The sequence below is a fragment of the Myotis daubentonii genome, chromosome 1 (assembly GCF_963259705.1).
Source record: "Myotis daubentonii chromosome 1, mMyoDau2.1, whole genome shotgun sequence".
NCBI classification, from domain to species: Eukaryota; Metazoa; Chordata; class Mammalia; order Chiroptera; family Vespertilionidae; genus Myotis; species Myotis daubentonii.
Window position 1 is genome coordinate 75,587,707 of NC_081840.1, and position 27,072 is coordinate 75,614,778.

The window sequence follows — 27,072 nt, forward strand, 5'->3', positions numbered from 1 at the left end:
TACACACTGTGTGGATCTGCAGCATCTACTAATTGAAGCAGACATGCACTGTATTTAGCCTAGATCCCTCCCTCCCACCCCCCAACAATCTACTACCTTATACAGGTATTGTGGATATGAGCCCAAGTTATCCCAGACAATCCAGTGAACAAAGTTCGTGTAACGCACCGGTGTGAGGTGTGATATTAAAAAAAAAAAAAAAAAAAAAAAAAAAAAAAAAAAAAAAAACAGCCCCTTTCAATCTTCATCAGAGTTTGGCTATAGGAGAAAATTGGCAATTGGCAGCCAACTTCTCATTCTTCTACAAGCAAAGTATGCTTGTATCACAAGTCCTTCAGGAAATCCTGATGCCTTTATCTGCAGTAATTGAGGATTTTCTCAACCTATCTGATATAGCAATGCTGGAAACAGGGAAGGATTCTGTTGAATAATTTGTCTCATCTGTTGAAACTGAGGCTGATTCAGGGGGATGTCCTCCAGAACTTATTGTTGTAGTTGCTGCTGTCGTAGTTGCTGCAGCTGCAGCCACTGAACACTGAGAAGGCTCAGTAGTAGCTACTGGAGAGGGATCAACCACAGCCTGACTTTCTCTGTCTCCAGGAATCCCCATGAAAAGATACTCCACTGCTCGGCCAGGGTTGTTGAAACTGGCTCTCAGGGCTGCAATTACTTGCTTTCGTTCATAGCCCATTGACATAATCTCAGTTACCACCATATTCTCATAAGTGTCACACGTGCACTTGTGGCATCTTCAAAAAGATTTGACCGGCAAGAATCTCCCGATGTACTGTCAGTTGATGTGGGGCTAGTAGCCACTGGTGTTTCTGCTGGCTGTTCTGCAGGGTTCTCCTGTTTTGTGACACTAACAGGTGCAGGTTCTGAAGATGCTGCCGTTGATGCTGGAGTGAGAGATGTAGGTGTGGGAGTAGGGCTGGAGCTGGAGTAGGAGTAGGAGAAGGAGTCGGAGTGGGAGTGGGAGTGGGAGCCAAAGCAGGGGTGGGGGTTGGGACCTGAGCCACAGCTGGTGCTGTGGAGGAACTAACTGCAGTAGTTGTGGTAGGATTTGATTGCTGCGTCATTGTGGGTGCTGGTGTTGTCACTGCTTTGGGTTTTGTCACCATAACCAGCACAAAGTTTTTCCCATCAATTTGATATTCGTTTAGAGCAGTAGCATCATTGAGGATTTTACCTGCGCACATTAACTTCCGACCAGCTACAGGAAAGGCATCCTTCCCCTTTGCAGATTCAATCTTCTCTTTCAGTGCTTTCACCGTCACCTTGGGGTCCATGTCGATGTTAAAGGTCTGCTGCTGGAGGGTCTTCAGGGCGACCTGCATGGTGCCACAGCTCAGATACACTGCCGGGCCTGCTCCAGGTGCCGGCCAATGGGGGTGGGGGGGGGGAGGTCTGTGGCCAGGTATGGCCTTGGGGTCACCCGCGCTCCCCGTGTGCTCAGAAGGAAGACAGTGGGGGTGGGGATTTGTCACATTCGCCCAGCGGGGCAGCCTCTTCCTCCCCCCCGCTACCCCATTCGCCCCCCCCCCCCCCCCCCCGCCATGGCCTCTGGCCAAGCAGCTGCCTCCATGACTGTGGCCTTTCCCGCGAGATCGGTCCACATAGCTTCCTCAGGCACAAGCCCCTGAGTGTGCAGGAAGCTCAAGAAGCACTTGGAGACAAGCAGGGAATCCGCTAGCTCAGCACAGGCTGGTGGCTGCCAGCATCAAGACTCTGACAAGAAGAAGTTTCAAATGACAGGGTGATGGATTTCATTCTAATGTAGATGACATGGAATGTTGTCCTTTCAGTAAAACCCAACATTCTATAATATTCTAACTAATAACCATTAATTATAACTGTATCTGCCAAAGGTTCCCATGTACGTTGAGCATTCCATCGCTGTCCCGGGCAGGGGGAGAAGGTATTTTCATAGCAGGGGCACCACAAGCAAAAGTTGTGAAGTGGCCAAAGAGCATGCATGCCCCACCACATAGGGGGGCCCCACCGCATGCCACCACACATGTGCCCCACCTGATCTGCGCCCACCCCACGTCATCCCACAGGTGCCCCACCTCATCGGCGCCCACCCTACGTCATCACACAGGTGCCCCACACACAGGTGCCCCACCTCATCGGCGCCCACCCCACCTCATCACACAGGTGCCCCACCTCATCGGCGCCCACCCCTCCTCATCACACAGGTGCCCCACCTCGCCACATAGGTGCCCCACTACAGGGGCACATCCCACCGCCACCTAGGTTCCCCACCCCCAATCGGCCCCCCTGGTGAGTGGGGGGGCAGTTGGGAGCAATCAGGCTGGTGGGTGGGTGGCTGGCTGGCTGGCTGGCAGGGGGGTGTCCGACTGCTGGTGCAGGATCGGAGGCAGGCCAGGTGCACTGGCATATGTGCTGCCAAAGCGAGCACGCACTTGCCCTCCGCCCGCCAGGTATTTAAGGCCCGTCGAGCTGGCTCCTTTTCACTTAGGGTGACTGGGTCGCGTCCGTTGACGGTGACCTTGGAATGGTGAGGGGAACTTTGAAGCAGCAACAATACCCATCAATTATTTGGCATCTCTGCAGTTGTTCCAAATCTGTTTTAATTTCATAAAGCCATTATCCAGTGTTGCCATGAAATAAAGACTGTAGATTCTTTCTGAATCCAATGTGAAGTCAAAGAAATATAAAGCAGGGCATTACACTAAATTTCTGGATCTAGTACACGAAAAAGAGTGAAACCCAGGAAGTTACCTACTGTTTTTTACAAGAGAGAGACCTGCAAAAGCTGCTTTTTGGTTGTCTATTTTACACACTGTGTGGATCTGCAGCATCTACTAATTGAAGCAGACATGCACTGTATTTAGCCTAGATCCCTCCCTCCCACCCCCCAACAATCTACTACCTTATACAGGTATTGTGGATATGAGCCCAAGTTATCCCAGACAATCCAGTGAACAAAGTTCGTGTAACGCACCGGTGTGAGGTGTGATATTAAAAAAAAAAAAAAAAAAAAAAAAAAAAAAAAAAAAAAACAGCCCCTTTCAATCTTCATCAGAGTTTGGCTATAGGAGAAAATTGGCAATTGGCAGCCAACTTCTCATTCTTCTACAAGCAAAGTATGCTTGTATCACAAGTCCTTCAGGAAATCCTGATGCCTTTATCTGCAGTAATTGAGGATTTTCTCAACCTATCTGATATAGCAATGCTGGAAACAGGGAAGGATTCTGTTGAATAATTTGTCTCATCTGTTGAAACTGAGGCTGATTCAGGGGGATGTCCTCCAGAACTTATTGTTGTAGTTGCTGCTGTCGTAGTTGCTGCAGCTGCAGCCACTGAACACTGAGAAGGCTCAGTAGTAGCTACTGGAGAGGGATCAACCACAGCCTGACTTTCTCTGTCTCCAGGAATCCCCATGAAAAGATACTCCACTGCTCGGCCAGGGTTGTTGAAACTGGCTCTCAGGGCTGCAATTACTTGCTTTCGTTCATAGCCCATTGACATAATCTCAGTTACCACCATATTCTCATAAGTGTCACACGTGCACTTGTGGCATCTTCAAAAAGATTTGACCGGCAAGAATCTCCCGATGTACTGTCAGTTGATGTGGGGCTAGTAGCCACTGGTGTTTCTGCTGGCTGTTCTGCAGGGTTCTCCTGTTTTGTGACACTAACAGGTGCAGGTTCTGAAGATGCTGCCGTTGATGCTGGAGTGAGAGATGTAGGTGTGGGAGTAGGGCTGGAGCTGGAGTAGGAGTAGGAGAAGGAGTCGGAGTGGGAGTGGGAGTGGGAGCCAAAGCAGGGGTGGGGGTTGGGACCTGAGCCACAGCTGGTGCTGTGGAGGAACTAACTGCAGTAGTTGTGGTAGGATTTGATTGCTGCGTCATTGTGGGTGCTGGTGTTGTCACTGCTTTGGGTTTTGTCACCATAACCAGCACAAAGTTTTTCCCATCAATTTGATATTCGTTTAGAGCAGTAGCATCATTGAGGATTTTACCTGCGCACATTAACTTCCGACCAGCTACAGGAAAGGCATCCTTCCCCTTTGCAGATTCAATCTTCTCTTTCAGTGCTTTCACCGTCACCTTGGGGTCCATGTCGATGTTAAAGGTCTGCTGCTGGAGGGTCTTCAGGGCGACCTGCATGGTGCCACAGCTCAGATACACTGCCGGGCCTGCTCCAGGTGCCGGCCAATGGGGGTGGGGGGGGGGAGGTCTGTGGCCAGGTATGGCCTTGGGGTCACCCGCGCTCCCCGTGTGCTCAGAAGGAAGACAGTGGGGGTGGGGATTTGTCACATTCGCCCAGCGGGGCAGCCTCTTCCTCCCCCCCGCTACCCCATTCGCCCCCCCCCACCCCCCCCCGCCATGGCCTCTGGCCAAGCAGCTGCCTCCATGACTGTGGCCTTTCCCGCGAGATCGGTCCACATAGCTTCCTCAGGCACAAGCCCCTGAGTGTGCAGGAAGCTCAAGAAGCACTTGGAGACAAGCAGGGAATCCGCTAGCTCAGCACAGGCTGGTGGCTGCCAGCATCAAGACTCTGACAAGAAGAAGTTTCAAATGACAGGGTGATGGATTTCATTCTAATGTAGATGACATGGAATGTTGTCCTTTCAGTAAAACCCAACATTCTATAATATTCTAACTAATAACCATTAATTATAACTGTATCTGCCAAAGGTTCCCATGTACGTTGAGCATTCCATCGCTGTCCCGGGCAGGGGGAGAAGGTATTTTCATAGCAGGGGCACCACAAGCAAAAGTTGTGAAGTGGCCAAAGAGCATGCATGCCCCACCACATAGGGGGGCCCCACCGCATGCCACCACACATGTGCCCCACCTGATCTGCGCCCACCCCACGTCATCCCACAGGTGCCCCACCTCATCGGCGCCCACCCTACGTCATCACACAGGTGCCCCACACACAGGTGCCCCACCTCATCGGCGCCCACCCCACCTCATCACACAGGTGCCCCACCTCATCGGCGCCCACCCCTCCTCATCACACAGGTGCCCCACCTCGCCACATAGGTGCCCCACTACAGGGGCACATCCCACCGCCACCTAGGTTCCCCACCCCCAATCGGCCCCCCTGGTGAGTGGGGGGGCAGTTGGGAGCAATCAGGCTGGTGGGTGGGTGGCTGGCTGGCTGGCTGGCAGGGGGGTGTCCGACTGCTGGTGCAGGATCGGAGGCAGGCCAGGTGCACTGGCATATGTGCTGCCAAAGCGAGCACGCACTTGCCCTCCGCCCGCCAGGTATTTAAGGCCCGTCGAGCTGGCTCCTTTTCACTTAGGGTGACTGGGTCGCGTCCGTTGACGGTGACCTTGGAATGGTGAGGGGAACTTTGAAGCAGCAACAATACCCATCAATTATTTGGCATCTCTGCAGTTGTTCCAAATCTGTTTTAATTTCATAAAGCCATTATCCAGTGTTGCCATGAAATAAAGACTGTAGATTCTTTCTGAATCCAATGTGAAGTCAAAGAAATATAAAGCAGGGCATTACACTAAATTTCTGGATCTAGTACACGAAAAAGAGTGAAACCCAGGAAGTTACCTACTGTTTTTTACAAGAGAGAGACCTGCAAAAGCTGCTTTTTGGTTGTCTATTTTACACACTGTGTGGATCTGCAGCATCTACTAATTGAAGCAGACATGCACTGTATTTAGCCTAGATCCCTCCCTCCCACCCCCCAACAATCTACTACCTTATACAGGTATTGTGGATATGAGCCCAAGTTATCCCAGACAATCCAGTGAACAAAGTTCGTGTAACGCACCGGTGTGAGGTGTGATATTAAAAAAAAAAAAACAAAAAAAAAACAAAAAAAACAGCCCCTTTCAATCTTCATCAGAGTTTGGCTATAGGAGAAAATTGGCAATTGGCAGCCAACTTCTCATTCTTCTACAAGCAAAGTATGCTTGTATCACAAGTCCTTCAGGAAATCCTGATGCCTTTATCTGCAGTAATTGAGGATTTTCTCAACCTATCTGATATAGCAATGCTGGAAACAGGGAAGGATTCTGTTGAATAATTTGTCTCATCTGTTGAAACTGAGGCTGATTCAGGGGGATGTCCTCCAGAACTTATTGTTGTAGTTGCTGCTGTCGTAGTTGCTGCAGCTGCAGCCACTGAACACTGAGAAGGCTCAGTAGTAGCTACTGGAGAGGGATCAACCACAGCCTGACTTTCTCTGTCTCCAGGAATCCCCATGAAAAGATACTCCACTGCTCGGCCAGGGTTGTTGAAACTGGCTCTCAGGGCTGCAATTACTTGCTTTCGTTCATAGCCCATTGACATAATCTCAGTTACCACCATATTCTCATAAGTGTCACACGTGCACTTGTGGCATCTTCAAAAAGATTTGACCGGCAAGAATCTCCCGATGTACTGTCAGTTGATGTGGGGCTAGTAGCCACTGGTGTTTCTGCTGGCTGTTCTGCAGGGTTCTCCTGTTTTGTGACACTAACAGGTGCAGGTTCTGAAGATGCTGCCGTTGATGCTGGAGTGAGAGATGTAGGTGTGGGAGTAGGGCTGGAGCTGGAGTAGGAGTAGGAGAAGGAGTCGGAGTGGGAGTGGGAGTGGGAGCCAAAGCAGGGGTGGGGGTTGGGACCTGAGCCACAGCTGGTGCTGTGGAGGAACTAACTGCAGTAGTTGTGGTAGGATTTGATTGCTGCGTCATTGTGGGTGCTGGTGTTGTCACTGCTTTGGGTTTTGTCACCATAACCAGCACAAAGTTTTTCCCATCAATTTGATATTCGTTTAGAGCAGTAGCATCATTGAGGATTTTACCTGCGCACATTAACTTCCGACCAGCTACAGGAAAGGCATCCTTCCCCTTTGCAGATTCAATCTTCTCTTTCAGTGCTTTCACCGTCACCTTGGGGTCCATGTCGATGTTAAAGGTCTGCTGCTGGAGGGTCTTCAGGGCGACCTGCATGGTGCCACAGCTCAGATACACTGCCGGGCCTGCTCCAGGTGCCGGCCAATGGGGGTGGGGGGGGGGAGGTCTGTGGCCAGGTATGGCCTTGGGGTCACCCGCGCTCCCCGTGTGCTCAGAAGGAAGACAGTGGGGGTGGGGATTTGTCACATTCGCCCAGCGGGGCAGCCTCTTCCTCCCCCCCGCTACCCCATTCGCCCCCCCCCCCCCCCCGCCATGGCCTCTGGCCAAGCAGCTGCCTCCATGACTGTGGCCTTTCCCGCGAGATCGGTCCACATAGCTTCCTCAGGCACAAGCCCCTGAGTGTGCAGGAAGCTCAAGAAGCACTTGGAGACAAGCAGGGAATCCGCTAGCTCAGCACAGGCTGGTGGCTGCCAGCATCAAGACTCTGACAAGAAGAAGTTTCAAATGACAGGGTGATGGATTTCATTCTAATGTAGATGACATGGAATGTTGTCCTTTCAGTAAAACCCAACATTCTATAATATTCTAACTAATAACCATTAATTATAACTGTATCTGCCAAAGGTTCCCATGTACGTTGAGCATTCCATCGCTGTCCCGGGCAGGGGGAGAAGGTATTTTCATAGCAGGGGCACCACAAGCAAAAGTTGTGAAGTGGCCAAAGAGCATGCATGCCCCACCACATAGGGGGGCCCCACCGCATGCCACCACACATGTGCCCCACCTGATCTGCGCCCACCCCACGTCATCCCACAGGTGCCCCACCTCATCGGCGCCCACCCTACGTCATCACACAGGTGCCCCACACACAGGTGCCCCACCTCATCGGCGCCCACCCCACCTCATCACACAGGTGCCCCACCTCATCGGCGCCCACCCCTCCTCATCACACAGGTGCCCCACCTCGCCACATAGGTGCCCCACTACAGGGGCACATCCCACCGCCACCTAGGTTCCCCACCCCCAATCGGCCCCCCTGGTGAGTGGGGGGGCAGTTGGGAGCAATCAGGCTGGTGGGTGGGTGGCTGGCTGGCTGGCTGGCAGGGGGGTGTCCGACTGCTGGTGCAGGATCGGAGGCAGGCCAGGTGCACTGGCATATGTGCTGCCAAAGCGAGCACGCACTTGCCCTCCGCCCGCCAGGTATTTAAGGCCCGTCGAGCTGGCTCCTTTTCACTTAGGGTGACTGGGTCGCGTCCGTTGACGGTGACCTTGGAATGGTGAGGGGAACTTTGAAGCAGCAACAATACCCATCAATTATTTGGCATCTCTGCAGTTGTTCCAAATCTGTTTTAATTTCATAAAGCCATTATCCAGTGTTGCCATGAAATAAAGACTGTAGATTCTTTCTGAATCCAATGTGAAGTCAAAGAAATATAAAGCAGGGCATTACACTAAATTTCTGGATCTAGTACACGAAAAAGAGTGAAACCCAGGAAGTTACCTACTGTTTTTTACAAGAGAGAGACCTGCAAAAGCTGCTTTTTGGTTGTCTATTTTACACACTGTGTGGATCTGCAGCATCTACTAATTGAAGCAGACATGCACTGTATTTAGCCTAGATCCCTCCCTCCCACCCCCCAACAATCTACTACCTTATACAGGTATTGTGGATATGAGCCCAAGTTATCCCAGACAATCCAGTGAACAAAGTTCGTGTAACGCACCGGTGTGAGGTGTGATATTAAAAAAAAAAAAAAACAAAAAAACCAAAAAAAACAGCCCCTTTCAATCTTCATCAGAGTTTGGCTATAGGAGAAAATTGGCAATTGGCAGCCAACTTCTCATTCTTCTACAAGCAAAGTATGCTTGTATCACAAGTCCTTCAGGAAATCCTGATGCCTTTATCTGCAGTAATTGAGGATTTTCTCAACCTATCTGATATAGCAATGCTGGAAACAGGGAAGGATTCTGTTGAATAATTTGTCTCATCTGTTGAAACTGAGGCTGATTCAGGGGGATGTCCTCCAGAACTTATTGTTGTAGTTGCTGCTGTCGTAGTTGCTGCAGCTGCAGCCACTGAACACTGAGAAGGCTCAGTAGTAGCTACTGGAGAGGGATCAACCACAGCCTGACTTTCTCTGTCTCCAGGAATCCCCATGAAAAGATACTCCACTGCTCGGCCAGGGTTGTTGAAACTGGCTCTCAGGGCTGCAATTACTTGCTTTCGTTCATAGCCCATTGACATAATCTCAGTTACCACCATATTCTCATAAGTGTCACACGTGCACTTGTGGCATCTTCAAAAAGATTTGACCGGCAAGAATCTCCCGATGTACTGTCAGTTGATGTGGGGCTAGTAGCCACTGGTGTTTCTGCTGGCTGTTCTGCAGGGTTCTCCTGTTTTGTGACACTAACAGGTGCAGGTTCTGAAGATGCTGCCGTTGATGCTGGAGTGAGAGATGTAGGTGTGGGAGTAGGGCTGGAGCTGGAGTAGGAGTAGGAGAAGGAGTCGGAGTGGGAGTGGGAGTGGGAGCCAAAGCAGGGGTGGGGGTTGGGACCTGAGCCACAGCTGGTGCTGTGGAGGAACTAACTGCGGTAGTTGTGGTAGGATTTGATTGCTGCGTCATTGTGGGTGCTGGTGTTGTCACTGCTTTGGGTTTTGTCACCATAACCAGCACAAAGTTTTTCCCATCAATTTGATATTCGTTTAGAGCAGTAGCATCATTGAGGATTTTACCTGCGCACATTAACTTCCGACCAGCTACAGGAAAGGCATCCTTCCCCTTTGCAGATTCAATCTTCTCTTTCAGTGCTTTCACCGTCACCTTGGGGTCCATGTCGATGTTAAAGGTCTGCTGCTGGAGGGTCTTCAGGGCGACCTGCATGGTGCCACAGCTCAGATACACTGCCGGGCCTGCTCCAGGTGCCGGCCAATGGGGGTGGGGGGGGGGAGGTCTGTGGCCAGGTATGGCCTTGGGGTCACCCGCGCTCCCCGTGTGCTCAGAAGGAAGACAGTGGGGGTGGGGATTTGTCACATTCGCCCAGCGGGGCAGCCTCTTCCTCCCCCCCGCTACCCCATTCGCCCCCCCCCCCCCCCCGCCATGGCCTCTGGCCAAGCAGCTGCCTCCATGACTGTGGCCTTTCCCGCGAGATCGGTCCACATAGCTTCCTCAGGCACAAGCCCCTGAGTGTGCAGGAAGCTCAAGAAGCACTTGGAGACAAGCAGGGAATCCGCTAGCTCAGCACAGGCTGGTGGCTGCCAGCATCAAGACTCTGACAAGAAGAAGTTTCAAATGACAGGGTGATGGATTTCATTCTAATGTAGATGACATGGAATGTTGTCCTTTCAGTAAAACCCAACATTCTATAATATTCTAACTAATAACCATTAATTATAACTGTATCTGCCAAAGGTTCCCATGTACGTTGAGCATTCCATCGCTGTCCCGGGCAGGGGGAGAAGGTATTTTCATAGCAGGGGCACCACAAGCAAAAGTTGTGAAGTGGCCAAAGAGCATGCATGCCCCACCACATAGGGGGGCCCCACCGCATGCCACCACACATGTGCCCCACCTGATCTGCGCCCACCCCACGTCATCCCACAGGTGCCCCACCTCATCGGCGCCCACCCTACGTCATCACACAGGTGCCCCACACACAGGTGCCCCACCTCATCGGCGCCCACCCCACCTCATCACACAGGTGCCCCACCTCATCGGCGCCCACCCCTCCTCATCACACAGGTGCCCCACCTCGCCACATAGGTGCCCCACTACAGGGGCACATCCCACCGCCACCTAGGTTCCCCACCCCCAATCGGCCCCCCTGGTGAGTGGGGGGGCAGTTGGGAGCAATCAGGCTGGTGGGTGGGTGGCTGGCTGGCTGGCTGGCAGGGGGGTGTCCGACTGCTGGTGCAGGATCGGAGGCAGGCCAGGTGCACTGGCATATGTGCTGCCAAAGCGAGCACGCACTTGCCCTCCGCCCGCCAGGTATTTAAGGCCCGTCGAGCTGGCTCCTTTTCACTTAGGGTGACTGGGTCGCGTCCGTTGGCGGTGACCTTGGAATGGTGAGGGGAACTTTGAAGCAGCAACAATACCCATCAATTATTTGGCATCTCTGCAGTTGTTCCAAATCTGTTTTAATTTCATAAAGCCATTATCCAGTGTTGCCATGAAATAAAGACTGTAGATTCTTTCTGAATCCAATGTGAAGTCAAAGAAATATAAAGCAGGGCATTACACTAAATTTCTGGATCTAGTACACGAAAAAGAGTGAAACCCAGGAAGTTACCTACTGTTTTTTACAAGAGAGAGACCTGCAAAAGCTGCTTTTTGGTTGTCTATTTTACACACTGTGTGGATCTGCAGCATCTACTAATTGAAGCAGACATGCACTGTATTTAGCCTAGATCCCTCCCTCCCACCCCCCAACAATCTACTACCTTATACAGGTATTGTGGATATGAGCCCAAGTTATCCCAGACAATCCAGTGAACAAAGTTCGTGTAACGCACCGGTGTGAGGTGTGATATTAAAAAAAAAAAAAAAAAAAAAAAAAAAAAAAAAACAGCCCCTTTCAATCTTCATCAGAGTTTGGCTATAGGAGAAAATTGGCAATTGGCAGCCAACTTCTCATTCTTCTACAAGCAAAGTATGCTTGTATCACAAGTCCTTCAGGAAATCCTGATGCCTTTATCTGCAGTAATTGAGGATTTTCTCAACCTATCTGATATAGCAATGCTGGAAACAGGGAAGGATTCTGTTGAATAATTTGTCTCATCTGTTGAAACTGAGGCTGATTCAGGGGGATGTCCTCCAGAACTTATTGTTGTAGTTGCTGCTGTCGTAGTTGCTGCAGCTGCAGCCACTGAACACTGAGAAGGCTCAGTAGTAGCTACTGGAGAGGGATCAACCACAGCCTGACTTTCTCTGTCTCCAGGAATCCCCATGAAAAGATACTCCACTGCTCGGCCAGGGTTGTTGAAACTGGCTCTCAGGGCTGCAATTACTTGCTTTCGTTCATAGCCCATTGACATAATCTCAGTTACCACCATATTCTCATAAGTGTCACACGTGCACTTGTGGCATCTTCAAAAAGATTTGACCGGCAAGAATCTCCCGATGTACTGTCAGTTGATGTGGGGCTAGTAGCCACTGGTGTTTCTGCTGGCTGTTCTGCAGGGTTCTCCTGTTTTGTGACACTAACAGGTGCAGGTTCTGAAGATGCTGCCGTTGATGCTGGAGTGAGAGATGTAGGTGTGGGAGTAGGGCTGGAGCTGGAGTAGGAGTAGGAGAAGGAGTCGGAGTGGGAGTGGGAGTGGGAGCCAAAGCAGGGGTGGGGGTTGGGACCTGAGCCACAGCTGGTGCTGTGGAGGAACTAACTGCAGTAGTTGTGGTAGGATTTGATTGCTGCGTCATTGTGGGTGCTGGTGTTGTCACTGCTTTGGGTTTTGTCACCATAACCAGCACAAAGTTTTTCCCATCAATTTGATATTCGTTTAGAGCAGTAGCATCATTGAGGATTTTACCTGCGCACATTAACTTCCGACCAGCTACAGGAAAGGCATCCTTCCCCTTTGCAGATTCAATCTTCTCTTTCAGTGCTTTCACCGTCACCTTGGGGTCCATGTCGATGTTAAAGGTCTGCTGCTGGAGGGTCTTCAGGGCGACCTGCATGGTGCCACAGCTCAGATACACTGCCGGGCCTGCTCCAGGTGCCGGCCAATGGGGGTGGGGGGGGGGAGGTCTGTGGCCAGGTATGGCCTTGGGGTCACCCGCGCTCCCCGTGTGCTCAGAAGGAAGACAGTGGGGGTGGGGATTTGTCACATTCGCCCAGCGGGGCAGCCTCTTCCTCCCCCCCGCTACCCCATTCGCCCCCCCCCCCCCCCCCCGCCATGGCCTCTGGCCAAGCAGCTGCCTCCATGACTGTGGCCTTTCCCGCGAGATCGGTCCACATAGCTTCCTCAGGCACAAGCCCCTGAGTGTGCAGGAAGCTCAAGAAGCACTTGGAGACAAGCAGGGAATCCGCTAGCTCAGCACAGGCTGGTGGCTGCCAGCATCAAGACTCTGACAAGAAGAAGTTTCAAATGACAGGGTGATGGATTTCATTCTAATGTAGATGACATGGAATGTTGTCCTTTCAGTAAAACCCAACATTCTATAATATTCTAACTAATAACCATTAATTATAACTGTATCTGCCAAAGGTTCCCATGTACGTTGAGCATTCCATCGCTGTCCCGGGCAGGGGGAGAAGGTATTTTCATAGCAGGGGCACCACAAGCAAAAGTTGTGAAGTGGCCAAAGAGCATGCATGCCCCACCACATAGGGGGGCCCCACCGCATGCCACCACACATGTGCCCCACCTGATCTGCGCCCACCCCACGTCATCCCACAGGTGCCCCACCTCATCGGCGCCCACCCTACGTCATCACACAGGTGCCCCACACACAGGTGCCCCACCTCATCGGCGCCCACCCCACCTCATCACACAGGTGCCCCACCTCATCGGCGCCCACCCCTCCTCATCACACAGGTGCCCCACCTCGCCACATAGGTGCCCCACTACAGGGGCACATCCCACCGCCACCTAGGTTCCCCACCCCCAATCGGCCCCCCTGGTGAGTGGGGGGGCAGTTGGGAGCAATCAGGCTGGTGGGTGGGTGGCTGGCTGGCTGGCTGGCAGGGGGGTGTCCGACTGCTGGTGCAGGATCGGAGGCAGGCCAGGTGCACTGGCATATGTGCTGCCAAAGCGAGCACGCACTTGCCCTCCGCCCGCCAGGTATTTAAGGCCCGTCGAGCTGGCTCCTTTTCACTTAGGGTGACTGGGTCGCGTCCGTTGACGGTGACCTTGGAATGGTGAGGGGAACTTTGAAGCAGCAACAATACCCATCAATTATTTGGCATCTCTGCAGTTGTTCCAAATCTGTTTTAATTTCATAAAGCCATTATCCAGTGTTGCCATGAAATAAAGACTGTAGATTCTTTCTGAATCCAATGTGAAGTCAAAGAAATATAAAGCAGGGCATTACACTAAATTTCTGGATCTAGTACACGAAAAAGAGTGAAACCCAGGAAGTTACCTACTGTTTTTTACAAGAGAGAGACCTGCAAAAGCTGCTTTTTGGTTGTCTATTTTACACACTGTGTGGATCTGCAGCATCTACTAATTGAAGCAGACATGCACTGTATTTAGCCTAGATCCCTCCCTCCCACCCCCCAACAATCTACTACCTTATACAGGTATTGTGGATATGAGCCCAAGTTATCCCAGACAATCCAGTGAACAAAGTTCGTGTAACGCACCGGTGTGAGGTGTGATATTAAAAAAAAAAAAACAAAAAAAAAACAAAAAAAACAGCCCCTTTCAATCTTCATCAGAGTTTGGCTATAGGAGAAAATTGGCAATTGGCAGCCAACTTCTCATTCTTCTACAAGCAAAGTATGCTTGTATCACAAGTCCTTCAGGAAATCCTGATGCCTTTATCTGCAGTAATTGAGGATTTTCTCAACCTATCTGATATAGCAATGCTGGAAACAGGGAAGGATTCTGTTGAATAATTTGTCTCATCTGTTGAAACTGAGGCTGATTCAGGGGGATGTCCTCCAGAACTTATTGTTGTAGTTGCTGCTGTCGTAGTTGCTGCAGCTGCAGCCACTGAACACTGAGAAGGCTCAGTAGTAGCTACTGGAGAGGGATCAACCACAGCCTGACTTTCTCTGTCTCCAGGAATCCCCATGAAAAGATACTCCACTGCTCGGCCAGGGTTGTTGAAACTGGCTCTCAGGGCTGCAATTACTTGCTTTCGTTCATAGCCCATTGACATAATCTCAGTTACCACCATATTCTCATAAGTGTCACACGTGCACTTGTGGCATCTTCAAAAAGATTTGACCGGCAAGAATCTCCCGATGTACTGTCAGTTGATGTGGGGCTAGTAGCCACTGGTGTTTCTGCTGGCTGTTCTGCAGGGTTCTCCTGTTTTGTGACACTAACAGGTGCAGGTTCTGAAGATGCTGCCGTTGATGCTGGAGTGAGAGATGTAGGTGTGGGAGTAGGGCTGGAGCTGGAGTAGGAGTAGGAGAAGGAGTCGGAGTGGGAGTGGGAGTGGGAGCCAAAGCAGGGGTGGGGGTTGGGACCTGAGCCACAGCTGGTGCTGTGGAGGAACTAACTGCAGTAGTTGTGGTAGGATTTGATTGCTGCGTCATTGTGGGTGCTGGTGTTGTCACTGCTTTGGGTTTTGTCACCATAACCAGCACAAAGTTTTTCCCATCAATTTGATATTCGTTTAGAGCAGTAGCATCATTGAGGATTTTACCTGCGCACATTAACTTCCGACCAGCTACAGGAAAGGCATCCTTCCCCTTTGCAGATTCAATCTTCTCTTTCAGTGCTTTCACCGTCACCTTGGGGTCCATGTCGATGTTAAAGGTCTGCTGCTGGAGGGTCTTCAGGGCGACCTGCATGGTGCCACAGCTCAGATACACTGCCGGGCCTGCTCCAGGTGCCGGCCAATGGGGGTGGGGGGGGGGAGGTCTGTGGCCAGGTATGGCCTTGGGGTCACCCGCGCTCCCCGTGTGCTCAGAAGGAAGACAGTGGGGGTGGGGATTTGTCACATTCGCCCAGCGGGGCAGCCTCTTCCTCCCCCCCGCTACCCCATTCGCCCCCCCCCCCCCCCCCCGCCATGGCCTCTGGCCAAGCAGCTGCCTCCATGACTGTGGCCTTTCCCGCGAGATCGGTCCACATAGCTTCCTCAGGCACAAGCCCCTGAGTGTGCAGGAAGCTCAAGAAGCACTTGGAGACAAGCAGGGAATCCGCTAGCTCAGCACAGGCTGGTGGCTGCCAGCATCAAGACTCTGACAAGAAGAAGTTTCAAATGACAGGGTGATGGATTTCATTCTAATGTAGATGACATGGAATGTTGTCCTTTCAGTAAAACCCAACATTCTATAATATTCTAACTAATAACCATTAATTATAACTGTATCTGCCAAAGGTTCCCATGTACGTTGAGCATTCCATCGCTGTCCCGGGCAGGGGGAGAAGGTATTTTCATAGCAGGGGCACCACAAGCAAAAGTTGTGAAGTGGCCAAAGAGCATGCATGCCCCACCACATAGGGGGGCCCCACCGCATGCCACCACACATGTGCCCCACCTGATCTGCGCCCACCCCACGTCATCCCACAGGTGCCCCACCTCATCGGCGCCCACCCTACGTCATCACACAGGTGCCCCACACACAGGTGCCCCACCTCATCGGCGCCCACCCCACCTCATCACACAGGTGCCCCACCTCATCGGCGCCCACCCCTCCTCATCACACAGGTGCCCCACCTCGCCACATAGGTGCCCCACTACAGGGGCACATCCCACCGCCACCTAGGTTCCCCACCCCCAATCGGCCCCCCTGGTGAGTGGGGGGGCAGTTGGGAGCAATCAGGCTGGTGGGTGGGTGGCTGGCTGGCTGGCTGGCAGGGGGGTGTCCGACTGCTGGTGCAGGATCGGAGGCAGGCCAGGTGCACTGGCATATGTGCTGCCAAAGCGAGCACGCACTTGCCCTCCGCCCGCCAGGTATTTAAGGCCCGTCGAGCTGGCTCCTTTTCACTTAGGGTGACTGGGTCGCGTCCGTTGACGGTGACCTTGGAATGGTGAGGGGAACTTTGAAGCAGCAACAATACCCATCAATTATTTGGCATCTCTGCAGTTGTTCCAAATCTGTTTTAATTTCATAAAGCCATTATCCAGTGTTGCCATGAAATAAAGACTGTAGATTCTTTCTGAATCCAATGTGAAGTCAAAGAAATATAAAGCAGGGCATTACACTAAATTTCTGGATCTAGTACACGAAAAAGAGTGAAACCCAGGAAGTTACCTACTGTTTTTTACAAGAGAGAGACCTGCAAAAGCTGCTTTTTGGTTGTCTATTTTACACACTGTGTGGATCTGCAGCATCTACTAATTGAAGCAGACATGCACTGTATTTAGCCTAGATCCCTCCCTCCCACCCCCCAACAATCTACTACCTTATACAGGTATTGTGGATATGAGCCCAAGTTATCCCAGACAATCCAGTGAACAAAGTTCGTGTAACGCACCGGTGTGAGGTGTGATATTAAAAAAAAAAAAACAAAAAAAAACCAAAAAAAACAGCCCCTTTCAATCTTCATCAGAGTTTGGCTATAGGAGAAAATTGGCAATTGGCAGCCAACTTCTCATTCTTCTACAAGCAAAGTATGCTTGTATCACAAGTCCTTCAGGAAATCCTGATGCCTTTATCTGCAGTAATTGAGGATTTTCTCAACCTATCTGATATAGCAATGCTGGAAACAGGGAAGGATTCTGTTGAATAATTTGTCTCATCTGTTGAAACTGAGGCTGATTCAGGGGGATGTCCTCCAGAACTTATTGTTGTAGTTGCTGCTGTCGTAGTTGCTGCAGCTGCAGCCACTGAACACTGAGAAGGCTCAGTAGTAGCTACTGGAGAGGGATCAACCACAGCCTGACTTTCTCTGTCTCCAGGAATCCCCATGAAAAGATACTCCACTGCTCGGCCAGGGTTGTTGAAACTGGCTCTCAGGGCTGCAATTACTTGCTTTCGTTCATAGCCCATTGACATAATCTCAGTTACCACCATATTCTCATAAGTGTCACACGTGCACTTGTGGCATCTTCAAAAAGATTTGACCGGCAAGAATCTCCCGATGTACTGTCAGTTGATGTGGGGCTAGTAGCCACTGGTGTTTCTGCTGGCTGTTCTGCAGGGTTCTCCTGTTTTGTGACACTAACAGGTGCAGGTTCTGAAGATGCTGCCGTTGATGCTGGAGTGAGAGATGTAGGTGTGGGAGTAGGGCTGGAGCTGGAGTAGGAGTAGGAGAAGGAGTCGGAGTGGGAGTGGGAGTGGGAGCCAAAGCAGGGGTGGGGGTTGGGACCTGAGCCACAGCTGGTGCTGTGGAGGAACTAACTGCAGTAGTTGTGGTAGGATTTGATTGCTGCGTCATTGTGGGTGCTGGTGTTGTCACTGCTTTGGGTTTTGTCACCATAACCAGCACAAAGTTTTTCCCATCAATTTGATATTCGTTTAGAGCAGTAGCATCATTGAGGATTTTACCTGCGCACATTAACTTCCGACCAGCTACAGGAAAGGCATCCTTCCCCTTTGCAGATTCAATCTTCTCTTTCAGTGCTTTCACCGTCACCTTGGGGTCCATGTCGATGTTAAAGGTCTGCTGCTGGAGGGTCTTCAGGGCGACCTGCATGGTGCCACAGCTCAGATACACTGCCGGGCCTGCTCCAGGTGCCGGCCAATGGGGGTGGGGGGGGGGAGGTCTGTGGCCAGGTATGGCCTTGGGGTCACCCGCGCTCCCCGTGTGCTCAGAAGGAAGACAGTGGGGGTGGGGATTTGTCACATTCGCCCAGCGGGGCAGCCTCTTCCTCCCCCCCGCTACCCCATTCGCCCCCCCCCCCCCCCCCCGCCATGGCCTCTGGCCAAGCAGCTGCCTCCATGACTGTGGCCTTTCCCGCGCGATCGGTCCACATAGCTTCCTCAGGCACAAGCCCCTGAGTGTGCAGGAAGCTCAAGAAGCACTTGGAGACAAGCAGGGAATCCGCTAGCTCAGCACAGGCTGGTGGCTGCCAGCATCAAGACTCTGACAAGAAGAAGTTTCAAATGACAGGGTGATGGATTTCATTCTAATGTAGATGACATGGAATGTTGTCCTTTCAGTAAAACCCAACATTCTATAATATTCTAACTAATAACCATTAATTATAACTGTATCTGCCAAAGGTTCCCATGTACGTTGAGCATTCCATCGCTGTCCCGGGCAGGGGGAGAAGGTATTTTCATAGCAGGGGCACCACAAGCAAAAGTTGTGAAGTGGCCAAAGAGCATGCATGCCCCACCACATAGGGGGGCCCCACCGCATGCCACCACACATGTGCCCCACCTGATCTGCGCCCACCCCACGTCATCCCACAGGTGCCCCACCTCATCGGCGCCCACCCTACGTCATCACACAGGTGCCCCACACACAGGTGCCCCACCTCATCGGCGCCCACCCCACCTCATCACACAGGTGCCCCACCTCATCGGCGCCCACCCCTCCTCATCACACAGGTGCCCCACCTCGCCACATAGGTGCCCCACTACAGGGGCACATCCCACCGCCACCTAGGTTCCCCACCCCCAATCGGCCCCCCTGGTGAGTGGGGGGGCAGTTGGGAGCAATCAGGCTGGTGGGTGGGTGGCTGGCTGGCTGGCTGGCAGGGGGGTGTCCGACTGCTGGTGCAGGATCGGAGGCAGGCCAGGTGCACTGGCATATGTGCTGCCAAAGCGAGCACGCACTTGCCCTCCGCCCGCCAGGTATTTAAGGCCCGTCGAGCTGGCTCCTTTTCACTTAGGGTGACTGGGTCGCGTCCGTTGACGGTGACCTTGGAATGGTGAGGGGAACTTTGAAGCAGCAACAATACCCATCAATTATTTGGCATCTCTGCAGTTGTTCCAAATCTGTTTTAATTTCATAAAGCCATTATCCAGTGTTGCCATGAAATAAAGACTGTAGATTCTTTCTGAATCCAATGTGAAGTCAAAGAAATATAAAGCAGGGCATTACACTAAATTTCTGGATCTAGTACACGAAAAAGAGTGAAACCCAGGAAGTTACCTACTGTTTTTTACAAGAGAGAGACCTGCAAAAGCTGCTTTTTGGTTGTCTATTTTACACACTGTGTGGATCTGCAGCATCTACTAATTGAAGCAGACATGCACTGTATTTAGCCTAGATCCCTCCCTCCCACCCCCCAACAATCTACTACCTTATACAGGTATTGTGGATATGAGCCCAAGTTATCCCAGACAATCCAGTGAACAAAGTTCGTGTAACGCACCGGTGTGAGGTGTGATATTAAAAAAAAAAAAACAAAAAAAAAACAAAAAAAACAGCCCCTTTCAATCTTCATCAGAGTTTGGCTATAGGAGAAAATTGGCAATTGGCAGCCAACTTCTCATTCTTCTACAAGCAAAGTATGCTTGTATCACAAGTCCTTCAGGAAATCCTGATGCCTTTATCTGCAGTAATTGAGGATTTTCTCAACCTATCTGATATAGCAATGCTGGAAACAGGGAAGGATTCTGTTGAATAATTTGTCTCATCTGTTGAAACTGAGGCTGATTCAGGGGGATGTCCTCCAGAACTTATTGTTGTAGTTGCTGCTGTCGTAGTTGCTGCAGCTGCAGCCACTGAACACTGAGAAGGCTCAGTAGTAGCTACTGGAGAGGGATCAACCACAGCCTGACTTTCTCTGTCTCCAGGAATCCCCATGAAAAGATACTCCACTGCTCGGCCAGGGTTGTTGAAACTGGCTCTCAGGGCTGCAATTACTTGCTTTCGTTCATAGCCCATTGACATAATCTCAGTTACCACCATATTCTCATAAGTGTCACACGTGCACTTGTGGCATCTTCAAAAAGATTTGACCGGCAAGAATCTCCCGATGTACTGTCAGTTGATGTGGGGCTAGTAGCCACTGGTGTTTCTGCTGGCTGTTCTGCAGGGTTCTCCTGTTTTGTGACACTAACAGGTGCAGGTTCTGAAGATGCTGCCGTTGATGCTGGAGTGAGAGATGTAGGTGTGGGAGTAGGGCTGGAGCTGGAGTAGGAGTAGGAGAAGGAGTCGGAGTGGGAGTGGGAGTGGGAGCCAAAGCAGGGGTGGGGGTTGGGACCTGAGCCACAGCTGGTGCTGTGGAGGAACTAACTGCAGTAGTTGTGGTAGGATTTGATTGCTGCGTCATTGTGGGTGCTGGTGTTGTCACTGCTTTGGGTTTTGTCACCATAACCAGCACAAAGTTTTTCCCATCAATTTGATATTCGTTTAGAGCAGTAGCATCATTGAGGATTTTACCTGCGCACATTAACTTCCGACCAGCTACAGGAAAGGCATCCTTCCCCTTTGCAGATTCAATCTTCTCTTTCAGTGCTTTCACCGTCACCTTGGGGTCCATGTCGATGTTAAAGGTCTGCTGCTGGAGGGTCTTCAGGGCGACCTGCATGGTGCCACAGCTCAGATACACTGCCGGGCCTGCTCCAGGTGCCGGCCAATGGGGGTGGGGGGGGGGAGGTCTGTGGCCAGGTATGGCCTTGGGGTCACCCGCGCTCCCCGTGTGCTCAGAAGGAAGACAGTGGGGGTGGGGATTTGTCACATTCGCCCAGCGGGGCAGCCTCTTCCTCCCCCCCGCTACCCCATTCGCCCCCCCCCCCCCCCCCCCGCCATGGCCTCTGGCCAAGCAGCTGCCTCCATGACTGTGGCCTTTCCCGCGAGATCGGTCCACATAGCTTCCTCAGGCACAAGCCCCTGAGTGTGCAGGAAGCTCAAGAAGCACTTGGAGACAAGCAGGGAATCCGCTAGCTCAGCACAGGCTGGTGGCTGCCAGCATCAAGACTCTGACAAGAAGAAGTTTCAAATGACAGGGTGATGGATTTCATTCTAATGTAGATGACATGGAATGTTGTCCTTTCAGTAAAACCCAACATTCTATAATATTCTAACTAATAACCATTAATTATAACTGTATCTGCCAAAGGTTCCCATGTACGTTGAGCATTCCATCGCTGTCCCGGGCAGGGGGAGAAGGTATTTTCATAGCAGGGGCACCACAAGCAAAAGTTGTGAAGTGGCCAAAGAGCATGCATGCCCCACCACATAGGGGGGCCCCACCGCATGCCACCACACATGTGCCCCACCTGATCTGCGCCCACCCCACGTCATCCCACAGGTGCCCCACCTCATCGGCGCCCACCCTACGTCATCACACAGGTGCCCCACACACAGGTGCCCCACCTCATCGGCGCCCACCCCACCTCATCACACAGGTGCCCCACCTCATCGGCGCCCACCCCTCCTCATCACACAGGTGCCCCACCTCGCCACATAGGTGCCCCACTACAGGGGCACATCCCACCGCCACCTAGGTTCCCCACCCCCAATCGGCCCCCCTGGTGAGTGGGGGGGCAGTTGGGAGCAATCAGGCTGGTGGGTGGGTGGCTGGCTGGCTGGCTGGCAGGGGGGTGTCCGACTGCTGGTGCAGGATCGGAGGCAGGCCAGGTGCACTGGCATATGTGCTGCCAAAGCGAGCACGCACTTGCCCTCCGCCCGCCAGGTATTTAAGGCCCGTCGAGCTGGCTCCTTTTCACTTAGGGTGACTGGGTCGCGTCCGTTGACGGTGACCTTGGAATGGTGAGGGGAACTTTGAAGCAGCAACAATACCCATCAATTATTTGGCATCTCTGCAGTTGTTCCAAATCTGTTTTAATTTCATAAAGCCATTATCCAGTGTTGCCATGAAATAAAGACTGTAGATTCTTTCTGAATCCAATGTGAAGTCAAAGAAATATAAAGCAGGGCATTACACTAAATTTCTGGATCTAGTACACGAAAAAGAGTGAAACCCAGGAAGTTACCTACTGTTTTTTACAAGAGAGAGACCTGCAAAAGCTGCTTTTTGGTTGTCTATTTTACACACTGTGTGGATCTGCAGCATCTACTAATTGAAGCAGACATGCACTGTATTTAGCCTAGATCCCTCCCTCCCACCCCCCAACAATCTACTACCTTATACAGGTATTGTGGATATGAGCCCAAGTTATCCCAGACAATCCAGTGAACAAAGTTCGTGTAACGCACCGGTGTGAGGTGTGATATTAAAAAAAAAAAAACAAAAAAAAAACAAAAAAAAACAGCCCCTTTCAATCTTCATCAGAGTTTGGCTATAGGAGAAAATTGGCAATTGGCAGCCAACTTCTCATTCTTCTACAAGCAAAGTATGCTTGTATCACAAGTCCTTCAGGAAATCCTGATGCCTTTATCTGCAGTAATTGAGGATTTTCTCAACCTATCTGATATAGCAATGCTGGAAACAGGGAAGGATTCTGTTGAATAATTTGTCTCATCTGTTGAAACTGAGGCTGATTCAGGGGGATGTCCTCCAGAACTTATTGTTGTAGTTGCTGCTGTCGTAGTTGCTGCAGCTGCAGCCACTGAACACTGAGAAGGCTCAGTAGTAGCTACTGGAGAGGGATCAACCACAGCCTGACTTTCTCTGTCTCCAGGAATCCCCATGAAAAGATACTCCACTGCTCGGCCAGGGTTGTTGAAACTGGCTCTCAGGGCTGCAATTACTTGCTTTCGTTCATAGCCCATTGACATAATCTCAGTTACCACCATATTCTCATAAGTGTCACACGTGCACTTGTGGCATCTTCAAAAAGATTTGACCGGCAAGAATCTCCCGATGTACTGTCAGTTGATGTGGGGCTAGTAGCCACTGGTGTTTCTGCTGGCTGTTCTGCAGGGTTCTCCTGTTTTGTGACACTAACAGGTGCAGGTTCTGAAGATGCTGCCGTTGATGCTGGAGTGAGAGATGTAGGTGTGGGAGTAGGGCTGGAGCTGGAGTAGGAGTAGGAGAAGGAGTCGGAGTGGGAGTGGGAGTGGGAGCCAAAGCAGGGGTGGGGGTTGGGACCTGAGCCACAGCTGGTGCTGTGGAGGAACTAACTGCGGTAGTTGTGGTAGGATTTGATTGCTGCGTCATTGTGGGTGCTGGTGTTGTCACTGCTTTGGGTTTTGTCACCATAACCAGCACAAAGTTTTTCCCATCAATTTGATATTCGTTTAGAGCAGTAGCATCATTGAGGATTTTACCTGCGCACATTAACTTCCGACCAGCTACAGGAAAGGCATCCTTCCCCTTTGCAGATTCAATCTTCTCTTTCAGTGCTTTCACCGTCACCTTGGGGTCCATGTCGATGTTAAAGGTCTGCTGCTGGAGGGTCTTCAGGGCGACCTGCATGGTGCCACAGCTCAGATACACTGCCGGGCCTGCTCCAGGTGCCGGCCAATGGGGGTGGGGGGGGGGAGGTCTGTGGCCAGGTATGGCCTTGGGGTCACCCGCGCTCCCCGTGTGCTCAGAAGGAAGACAGTGGGGGTGGGGATTTGTCACATTCGCCCAGCGGGGCAGCCTCTTCCTCCCCCCCGCTACCCCATTCGCCCCCCCCCCCCCCCCCGCCATGGCCTCTGGCCAAGCAGCTGCCTCCATGACTGTGGCCTTTCCCGCGAGATCGGTCCACATAGCTTCCTCAGGCACAAGCCCCTGAGTGTGCAGGAAGCTCAAGAAGCACTTGGAGACAAGCAGGGAATCCGCTAGCTCAGCACAGGCTGGTGGCTGCCAGCATCAAGACTCTGACAAGAAGAAGTTTCAAATGACAGGGTGATGGATTTCATTCTAATGTAGATGACATGGAATGTTGTCCTTTCAGTAAAACCCAACATTCTATAATATTCTAACTAATAACCATTAATTATAACTGTATCTGCCAAAGGTTCCCATGTACGTTGAGCATTCCATCGCTGTCCCGGGCAGGGGGAGAAGGTATTTTCATAGCAGGGGCACCACAAGCAAAAGTTGTGAAGTGGCCAAAGAGCATGCATGCCCCACCACATAGGGGGGCCCCACCGCATGCCACCACACATGTGCCCCACCTGATCTGCGCCCACCCCACGTCATCCCACAGGTGCCCCACCTCATCGGCGCCCACCCTACGTCATCACACAGGTGCCCCACACACAGGTGCCCCACCTCATCGGCGCCCACCCCACCTCATCACACAGGTGCCCCACCTCATCGGCGCCCACCCCTCCTCATCACACAGGTGCCCCACCTCGCCACATAGGTGCCCCACTACAGGGGCACATCCCACCGCCACCTAGGTTCCCCACCCCCAATCGGCCCCCCTGGTGAGTGGGGGGGCAGTTGGGAGCAATCAGGCTGGTGGGTGGGTGGCTGGCTGGCTGGCTGGCAGGGGGGTGTCCGACTGCTGGTGCAGGATCGGAGGCAGGCCAGGTGCACTGGCATATGTGCTGCCAAAGCGAGCACGCACTTGCCCTCCGCCCGCCAGGTATTTAAGGCCCGTCGAGCTGGCTCCTTTTCACTTAGGGTGACTGGGTCGCGTCCGTTGGCGGTGACCTTGGAATGGTGAGGGGAACTTTGAAGCAGCAACAATACCCATCAATTATTTGGCATCTCTGCAGTTGTTCCAAATCTGTTTTAATTTCATAAAGCCATTATCCAGTGTTGCCATGAAATAAAGACTGTAGATTCTTTCTGAATCCAATGTGAAGTCAAAGAAATATAAAGCAGGGCATTACACTAAATTTCTGGATCTAGTACACGAAAAAGAGTGAAACCCAGGAAGTTACCTACTGTTTTTTACAAGAGAGAGACCTGCAAAAGCTGCTTTTTGGTTGTCTATTTTACACACTGTGTGGATCTGCAGCATCTACTAATTGAAGCAGACATGCACTGTATTTAGCCTAGATCCCTCCCTCCCACCCCCCAACAATCTACTACCTTATACAGGTATTGTGGATATGAGCCCAAGTTATCCCAGACAATCCAGTGAACAAAGTTCGTGTAACGCACCGGTGTGAGGTGTGATATTAAAAAAAAAAAAAAAAAAAAAAAAACAAAAAAAAACAGCCCCTTTCAATCTTCATCAGAGTTTGGCTATAGGAGAAAATTGGCAATTGGCAGCCAACTTCTCATTCTTCTACAAGCAAAGTATGCTTGTATCACAAGTCCTTCAGGAAATCCTGATGCCTTTATCTGCAGTAATTGAGGATTTTCTCAACCTATCTGATATAGCAATGCTGGAAACAGGGAAGGATTCTGTTGAATAATTTGTCTCATCTGTTGAAACTGAGGCTGATTCAGGGGGATGTCCTCCAGAACTTATTGTTGTAGTTGCTGCTGTCGTAGTTGCTGCAGCTGCAGCCACTGAACACTGAGAAGGCTCAGTAGTAGCTACTGGAGAGGGATCAACCACAGCCTGACTTTCTCTGTCTCCAGGAATCCCCATGAAAAGATACTCCACTGCTCGGCCAGGGTTGTTGAAACTGGCTCTCAGGGCTGCAATTACTTGCTTTCGTTCATAGCCCATTGACATAATCTCAGTTACCACCATATTCTCATAAGTGTCACACGTGCACTTGTGGCATCTTCAAAAAGATTTGACCGGCAAGAATCTCCCGATGTACTGTCAGTTGATGTGGGGCTAGTAGCCACTGGTGTTTCTGCTGGCTGTTCTGCAGGGTTCTCCTGTTTTGTGACACTAACAGGTGCAGGTTCTGAAGATGCTGCCGTTGATGCTGGAGTGAGAGATGTAGGTGTGGGAGTAGGGCTGGAGCTGGAGTAGGAGTAGGAGAAGGAGTCGGAGTGGGAGTGGGAGTGGGAGCCAAAGCAGGGGTGGGGGTTGGGACCTGAGCCACAGCTGGTGCTGTGGAGGAACTAACTGCAGTAGTTGTGGTAGGATTTGATTGCTGCGTCATTGTGGGTGCTGGTGTTGTCACTGCTTTGGGTTTTGTCACCATAACCAGCACAAAGTTTTTCCCATCAATTTGATATTCGTTTAGAGCAGTAGCATCATTGAGGATTTTACCTGCGCACATTAACTTCCGACCAGCTACAGGAAAGGCATCCTTCCCCTTTGCAGATTCAATCTTCTCTTTCAGTGCTTTCACCGTCACCTTGGGGTCCATGTCGATGTTAAAGGTCTGCTGCTGGAGGGTCTTCAGGGCGACCTGCATGGTGCCACAGCTCAGATACACTGCCGGGCCTGCTCCAGGTGCCGGCCAATGGGGGTGGGGGGGGGAGGTCTGTGGCCAGGTATGGCCTTGGGGTCACCCGCGCTCCCCGTGTGCTCAGAAGGAAGACAGTGGGGGTGGGGATTTGTCACATTCGCCCAGCGGGGCAGCCTCTTCCTCCCCCCCGCTACCCCATTCGCCCCCCCCCCCCCCCCCCCCGCCATGGCCTCTGGCCAAGCAGCTGCCTCCATGACTGTGGCCTTTCCCGCGAGATCGGTCCACATAGCTTCCTCAGGCACAAGCCCCTGAGTGTGCAGGAAGCTCAAGAAGCACTTGGAGACAAGCAGGGAATCCGCTAGCTCAGCACAGGCTGGTGGCTGCCAGCATCAAGACTCTGACAAGAAGAAGTTTCAAATGACAGGGTGATGGATTTCATTCTAATGTAGATGACATGGAATGTTGTCCTTTCAGTAAAACCCAACATTCTATAATATTCTAACTAATAACCATTAATTATAACTGTATCTGCCAAAGGTTCCCATGTACGTTGAGCATTCCATCGCTGTCCCGGGCAGGGGGAGAAGGTATTTTCATAGCAGGGGCACCACAAG

General features: G+C 51.5%; 1 protein-coding gene and 10 pseudogenes across 5 annotated transcripts in view; 1 reads left to right on the top strand and 10 right to left on the bottom strand.

Annotated features, from left to right (window-relative positions):
• Nucleotides 1-27,072, top strand: part of LOC132239625 (ribonuclease 4-like) — a 337,426-nt gene that overhangs the window by 245,414 nt on the left and 64,940 nt on the right. The gene's annotated exons all lie outside the window — the stretch shown is intronic.
• On the bottom strand, nucleotides 259-1,337 carry LOC132227966 (UV excision repair protein RAD23 homolog B-like; annotated as a pseudogene).
• LOC132227972 (UV excision repair protein RAD23 homolog B-like) lies at nucleotides 3,057-4,135 on the bottom strand (annotated as a pseudogene).
• Nucleotides 5,849-6,927, bottom strand: LOC132227979 (UV excision repair protein RAD23 homolog B-like; annotated as a pseudogene).
• Nucleotides 8,638-9,716, bottom strand: LOC132227986 (UV excision repair protein RAD23 homolog B-like; annotated as a pseudogene).
• On the bottom strand, nucleotides 11,428-12,506 carry LOC132227992 (UV excision repair protein RAD23 homolog B-like; annotated as a pseudogene).
• LOC132227998 (UV excision repair protein RAD23 homolog B-like) lies at nucleotides 14,219-15,297 on the bottom strand (annotated as a pseudogene).
• On the bottom strand, nucleotides 17,010-18,088 carry LOC132228004 (UV excision repair protein RAD23 homolog B-like; annotated as a pseudogene).
• LOC132228011 (UV excision repair protein RAD23 homolog B-like) lies at nucleotides 19,801-20,879 on the bottom strand (annotated as a pseudogene).
• LOC132228018 (UV excision repair protein RAD23 homolog B-like) lies at nucleotides 22,594-23,672 on the bottom strand (annotated as a pseudogene).
• On the bottom strand, nucleotides 25,386-26,464 carry LOC132228023 (UV excision repair protein RAD23 homolog B-like; annotated as a pseudogene).